This window comes from Gigantopelta aegis, unplaced genomic scaffold (assembly GCF_016097555.1).
Source record: "Gigantopelta aegis isolate Gae_Host unplaced genomic scaffold, Gae_host_genome ctg3407_pilon_pilon, whole genome shotgun sequence".
Lineage (NCBI taxonomy): Eukaryota > Metazoa > Mollusca > Gastropoda > Neomphalida > Peltospiridae > Gigantopelta > Gigantopelta aegis.
In genome coordinates this window covers 27,027-35,054 of record NW_024533328.1, presented here as the reverse complement: position 1 = coordinate 35,054, position 8,028 = coordinate 27,027, and the positions used below count along the sequence as shown (strand labels likewise).

Sequence of the window (8,028 nt, the reverse complement as noted above, 5' to 3'; positions counted from 1 at the left end):
ATTTTTAGGAAAAATAAAAAAAAAACAATACCATCCTATAATATATTCACATCTCCAAGGTAACAGTTATTATAATAATATACTGCATACACAAGTAACTAACCCAAAATGAAAAAAAATGCCTAAATGTTTTGCTTGACTACTTAAAAATAATGCATTATGACAATGTTGGTTGTTCCAATGACAGCAGTGTCTTGTTCTATCTCAATCTCCAAGGTAACAGAAGTATCTACATCATCTCCTAGGTGATAATGATCTACTCTTTATATCCTCATCCTTCTCTTGTAATTGGTACTGATTTGAGTCGATAATAAATTCCTTCTGAGCCATCAGTTCTAAATGAGTACCTTTCTCTGATACTTCCCCTTTATTAATGACAGCAATGCAGTTAGAGTTGTAAATTGTAGACAGTCGATGAGCAATAACAATGGTGGTCCTTCCCTCTCTAGCTTTATCTAAAGCTTCTTGAACTATTTTCTCACTCTCTGTGTCTAGAGCTGAAGTAGCTTCATCAAGTAACAAGATCTTAGGGTCTCGTACTAAGCTCGAGCTATAGCAACAACGTTGTTTTGACCTCCACTTAGCTGTTTTTCCGTTAGATCCAACATTGGTAGCATAACCTAACAATCAAGAATTAAACTAGTGAGTTTAACACACACAAAGTATTCTTTACCTGAGGCAAGTTTCAAATAAAATTGTGGAATATTAGCAGCTTTGGCTGCTTCAATAACCTCTTCATCAGACACTTCTCTAAAATTAGCACCATAACGTATATTATCAGCAATAGAAGTATCAAATAATACAGGTTCTTGTGATACAATACCAATCTGACTTCTTAACCAACGAATATTGAGATCTCTAAGATCACATTCATGTAGGAACAAACTTCCACTCAAAGATCCATAGAATCGTTCAATAAGAGCAACCACAGTACTTTTACCACACCCACTAGGGCCAACAAGAGCCAACGTATTACCAGGTTTAACATCAATAGTGAGATCTTGAAAAACTGGTACATCAGGACGAGCAGGATAATTGAAAGCTACCTTTCTAAGTTCTAATGAGCAACAAACTTTTCCTAAAGAAAAGATATCATGAACCTTTCCCAATCATCTATCTATTTATTACTTACTGGTTTTTAGTCCTTCTTCAGAGTATCCATCAATAACAGGTTCTCTATCTAACAATGCAAATATTCTATTTGCAGATTGTTTAGCTTTAGCATAATGGGAGCAAAAGATGAAGCTGCTCCAGCTCCAAAAGAACCAAATATAATAGCTATAAACACAGCGTGAATACGTCACTAAAACTCTCATGAGCAATGTGACCAGGTTGACGAGTGACTTGATATGCGCCAAAATCCAAAATGTAACAACAAAAGCAAGGAGAGAACACCTTGAGAAAACCCATATGTAATGCCATATGCTGATGTATTACATTGAGCACGCCTATAATAAATGTCAGTATACTTCAGTATACTTTGGTATATCATACCTATATGGTTGACGAATTTCTTCAGTGTATGCATTGTAAAATTTCTTCTACTCCTAATGAAGCTACGGTACGCATGTTTCCATAGAGTCTACAGCAATCTGTGTTTAATTAGAAATTAAAAAAATTATTTTTTTCTTTAAATAAGACGATGGATAATTAAGTACATGGATTACCTTGCCAGCCTTTTCTAATGCTTTATTGGTTGATCCAGCGTGACCAACAGTAGCTTTGAGTTGCAGGGAAACCCAGCAACCATTATAACGGGTACAAGAAGTAAGAGGACAAGGGTCAACATCCAGGAATAAACCAGAGCTATGATAGCAGCCAGTGCCATACCCTAAAAATGACTCAAAAAGTGTTCCCAAACGTGCACAGTAGCCTGTATAACAAAAATTATCAGCAAAAATGAAAAAAAAAATTATTAAATATCAAATAAAATTTTAACATGTACATTACTGGTTCAAGTCCCAGGAGTTTATAACTGACTCTTTCTAATAGAGTTTATTCATTCATATTGTACCTCCTTTTTTATTCAAATTTATTGATTGCGTCTTATGAGACTTTGACTAGTTACAAATCATTACTTACTCCTTGTACACGAGATGCATCTTGAGCTAATCTAGTGGCAAGAATACCAGATGAGTTTCTCTCTTCATCAAACCATGCTATCTCTTGTCGTAACATAGATTTAAAAGACCATTCCCTGAGACGAGCTGTAAGGTTCTCACCGGCTACTGTAAAACACACATTCTATATGATAGCAGTAGTTAAAGATAGACAATAATAGCTGATTGGATTACCTTAAGGAAGACAGCGATTCCTGATATAATAGCAAGTATGAGAAACAATGATGCCCACAAAAGGAAGTCCATCAAGGATTTGATCTGCTGGTCTAGTAAAGACATCAAGTATTTCTCCAAAGAAAATGGCAAATGCTGGATAGATAGCTCCTAAGAAAAACGATCCAAATAGTCCTAGACCTATTATCCACCATTCATTAGCATTAGCTTTTAATACTCTTAACAGTGACACCTCTGGTATATCTTTATCCCATTCTTCTTCCTATAAAGGAGAATAGAACATCACTAATATATCAACCAGTAGAACAGGACTAACTAGTTTTTCTAGTTTTTTTTCTGATATTTCTGGTTCATCAGTTGTTTGTGACACTTGATGTGAAATTTGACGTTTGATTCTGACCCTTGATTTCTTTACCAGTGGTTCATCATGAGACTCTAAGGTTTTACGAGTTCGAGTACGTGTGTTGAAATCCCTTTCAATGGCAAAGGCCTCACCAGTATCAACCATATGACTGAAATGGACACATAGAGTAAAATGGATACATACTCAGTTGAATGGACAGTTTAGTACCACTTCGTCTAATCCCATTTTGTCTGAAACACATGATTCAGTACCAAATGGGTCTAATGTAGTGGACATGTTTGAGCAATTACCATTTCTCAGTTAACACTTTTTACCAATTAGCTGATTAAATACCAAGCAATTACTGACATATTTTATGTCTTTGACTAATATATGTATACAGAGCAGTAGTAGATATAAATTCAAGAGTTGTAGAATTTAGAATAAAGTCATGTGTTGTGGAATTTTCGACAAACTCAAATAAGTTAGTATTATTATTAACAATTACTTTAGACATTACTATTATTATTAATTTACAACTTAGACCAGTTGGCACTGAATTGTGTATTTTAGACAAAATGGGATTAGACGAAGTGGGAATATCCCGAATGGACAGTACTTACTTGAGCATTGACAAGTTCATAATAAAGTCCTTGGTTCTTCATAAGTTCTTCATGGGTACCCATCTCAACAACACGACCATTTTCTATACTAGCTATTACATCAGCTGTTTGAATAGTAGACAGTCGATGAGCAATAACAATGGTGGTCCTTCCCTCTCTAGCTTTGTCTAAAGCTTCTTGAACTATTTTCTCACTCTCTGTGTCAAGAGCTGAAGTAGCTTCATCAAGTAACAAGATCTTAGGGTCTCGTACTAAAGCTCGAGCTATAGCAATACGTTGTTTTTGACCTCCACTTAGCTGTGTTCCTTTGTCACCAACTAGAGTATTATAACCATCAGGTAATTCAGAGATAAAGTTATGAGCATTAGCTGCTATGGCTGCAGCTTCAATGTCTGCCATAGTGGCATCTTCTCTTCCATAACGTATATTTTCAGCAATAGTGGTATCAAATAGGACAGGTTCTTGAGATACAACTCCAATATTAGAACGAAGCCACTTCAGATTAAGATCTTTAATGTCATACCCTCCAATTGTTATCTATAATTAATTAATCAATAATTAATTAATTAGAGTCAGAGGAACTTACTTCACCACCCAGAAATGTCATAAAATCGTTGAATTAATTGAACAACAGTGCTCTTACCACACCCACTGGGACCTACAAGGGCAACTGTCTGACCCACTTTGACCTCTAAATCCAATCCATGAAGAACTTGAACATCACTACGAGCAGGATATGTAAAACAAACGTCTTGAAACTTTACAAAAGGCTCAAAGTTATCAGGAGTTTGACCTTCATTTGAAGAGGAATCAATGGGTGGCTCCTAAATTAAAATAACATAATAAATGATAATATTTTTAAAATCATTACTCTGTCAATAATTTCAAAGACTTCACCAGTGATCCTGCTGCAGTGATAAGGCTCTCTGCATTAGGACCAGCTTGACCAAGGGAGAAGCACCAATAATTACAGCAAAGAAAACTGCTAACACATCACCAGCCAACAAGATCTCTTCACTGATTAAAAACCCACCAAACCTGTTTAATATACAAGTTAGATCAATGCATGATAGAAAACTGACTAACCAAAAAAGCAACTGAATATGTGAAGAAGTCAAAGAAATAAATAAATGCCATACTAAGACCAATAGACCACCCTTTTTGGCGCCAACTCGACGAGCATCAGTTAATTTTACCTTGTATCTGTAAAATGATGTCATTATTACATCATATAAATTTGATGCTAGCTATAGATGTAGTAAGAGAAGTGTAACAATGTAGTAATTAAAATTAAAATATAACCACAAAACCAGTCAAACCAGTTTACTACATTCCTACACATCAATTGTTAATATGTAATCAAGACACTTAACCACACCCACCTGTCTACTTCTTTAAACTCTCCACCAAATGAGATAACAGTTCTAACTGACGTGAGTACCTCCTCAGCTATAGCACCAGCTGATGCATAAAGCTTTTGTTCATGACTTGTAAATATGGTACCAATCTAGAAAGAGAGAGATATATCTAACTAAAAAGCCACTCTCCTATTTACCTTAGAAAAAATAAATGCTGACAAAGCAGTAAATGGAGTGATGGCTATTAATAATAGAGTCAGCTGCCATCCTCTTATAATCCAATGACAAACCCTCCAACAAACGTAGCCAACCACTGAATTAAAATAGCCAGTTTATCACCAATACCATTATGTATCTTGTCAATATCACTGCAAGATAGAGAAGAGGAAATATAAATTAAAGTAATTGAACATAATCACTACAACATTACTAACTATAAAAACATTAATTTTGATAATCAATCACTTTTAAATCTCACATGACCAATGTCTCTCACATGACCAGTGTCTCTCATGTGATGGTGCCTCATGTGATAGTGATCTACTCTAAACTTACTATTGTAATATTAACTTATATATCTACATTAACTTACTATTGTAATATTAACATTATATATCTACATTAACTTACTATTGTAATATTAATATTATATATCTACATTAACTTACTATTGTAATATTAACATTTATATATCTACATTAACTTACTATTGTAATATTAATATTATATATCTACATTAACTTACTATTGTAATATTAATATTATATATCTACATTAACTTACTATTGTAATATTAACATTATATATCTACATTAACTTACTATTGTAATATTAATATTATATATCTACATTAACTTACTCATTTAATCTACTAGATAATTCTCCACTTGGATTCAAATCAAACAACCAATTTCTTGTTTTAATACTGAAGAGTATATAAACAGTCTAATCTTGGTATTTGTCTTTCACAGGCCAACTGAATAAAAGATATCTGTATATATGCTAGTATGAACACGCCCACAGTGATAATCAAGAAAAGATAAATTATCCATAATATGCCATCAACTCCTCCTTCTCCATTTATAAAAGTGTAGTCACTAAGACAACGACTTTCCGAATTATATTCTTGAAATTGAGTTACTAAACAATCACAAGCTTCAGTTGTAACAGGCATAGAGAAATCATTGTTTGTTACTATTGCTTGTAACACCAAGAAGGGGTGTATAGGCCATTGACATTAGTGTCAGCATAACTAAATACGATACAACTTAAACTTTTTATATCACTAGCATTGACACTGATGTTGTAGTATGTCTGAAGTATTAGGACAGTAAGATTAGTCAATTGACTCTCTGTTTGCATGACATTCTCTGTTATAATTCTGTTATTAACAGCTTCAGTAATATTTGAGATATTAGCTGTTTCATTGAATGTAAAACCTTGATAAACATTAGTGTAGTTGCTTCTGATACCAGCAAATACTTCCCGAGAGATTTCATGATTGGTAATAAGTTGGTTACGTCTCCAAAGACGTACATTGATGCTGGTAGGGCACTGCCATGAAGTATAGCAGCTATAAAGCTGATTATTATCAATATTAGATCAAACCAGGTAGCATATCGGAACTAGAACAGAAATGAAAGTTGAAAAGTTTATACGTTAAAAATGACTAACCAGTTTGTAGACAGGTACTGGTTTAGCTTTATATTCATTATCTTTGTCTTCATTGTCTTTTTGCCAAAATTTCCAGCTTTTCCTATTATAATAATATAACAATGCTGCAATTGTATTAATATTTATTTACTTCTTGCTTTCTTTGCTGGGACGTGCTATAGCATCTTTCATACGACTCAGATACTCTGACCGTTTTTCTTGGTGGGTTCATCTTCCTCTTTCAAGACAGCTAGAGCACTAGTCTCAAAGTCTTGCAATTCAATATTTTTCGTCGTCTTCTTTAACGTTGGAAGTGAAAGGCTGAACAATTAACTTTCTTGGGGAAGAGCGTCTTGGAGACTGTTCTCTTCCACCTCCTTCATCTCGTGGTTCTTCCAAAGACATTGCTTGGTATATAGCAAATTTTGTGTGCAAAACTTTTAATAAGATACGCCTCTCGAGTATGGGTATTTATAATAACGTAACACGATCGAATGATGGACCACGTGACAGACTATTATTATCTGTGGAATGTTAATTACCTAATTACGTCATAATTCAAATAAAGTATAGACGTCTTTATTAAACAATAGCTGTTTGTTTGTATTATAAGATCATTAGTCATGTGACTATCAGTGATTATAAAGATGATGTAATGACAATTGTTATCATAAGTGTTGTAATGATCAGACAATGTTACATCAGCTAATGATCTTGTAGACATTATAAAGGTAATCATTGTTTCTTTACTGAATATTATAGTCTGTGTCTTTATTATCTTTCTAGTGATGATGAAATTTGAGTGAACAATTGATCAATCTATTAATAACAAAAACAAAATTCCATTATAATATCATGTGATGTTTTGATTTCATAGTCATGTGGTCTTAATGTGATGGTCGCTACATTGTCATATGATCTATGATATGAACTCACAGCTGCTCTTTCTTGTCTGTTCAGTAGTTCAATAGAGAGACTAAAACGTGGTATTTCTGACAGAACTAATAATACCTCAATGATAACTTTAACATCATCTATTGAAAAGTGCTAAGAAAAGGACAATTTACTTATTTAGTAAATCTAATATTATTTACTATAATTATCTAGAAGTATTATAATAACAATAACACATACTCATACAATAGTCTTTATATAACAGCACTCTATTTAAAGCACTGTATTGTATTATTATATTAATATACTCCTGTGATTTTGATTAACAACTTACATTTTGCAAAACTTGTAGAATATTCCTAAGATAGCCACACTAGAAAATAACATGAAAGTCATGTGATATGTCATGTGACATACCTTGTCTCTGCCTTAAGTATTTTTGGCATGTCTTGTGACGCCAGGTTCACTAAGAGTCTACAAAAATAACAATAAAGATAAAACAATAAAAACAATGGGTCTAACTTGTATTGATCATGTGACCTTCTTTGCAATTGACGCCATTGTCGTATAAATTCTGACCACTAGTGGGTGGACCACTTCCACATAGATTAGCCACACCCTCTTAGATTGGGAACCATCTGAAATGATTGGATTCCAAGGCTGGTGTCGAGATCCTCCAATAATATCTGCACGATCCAGAGGCTGCAAGTGAGAAGCTTTGACAATATCTCTGCACCAAAAAATGGGTGGAGCTCTTGGAAATTGAATTATATTAAAATACCTGAATTCTTCATATGAACCCACTTTTTTGATGAATAGCACGAAATTTTGCGTCATTTTCTCTTGCATAGCGTCTATCAGCT

The 8,028-nt window shown here is 33.7% G+C and overlaps 1 pseudogene; it reads right to left on the bottom strand.

Moving 5' to 3' along the window:
* Nucleotides 1–271: 271 nt before the first annotated feature.
* LOC121392144 lies at nucleotides 272–8,014 on the bottom strand (annotated as a pseudogene).
* Nucleotides 8,015–8,028: the final 14 nt, after the last annotated feature.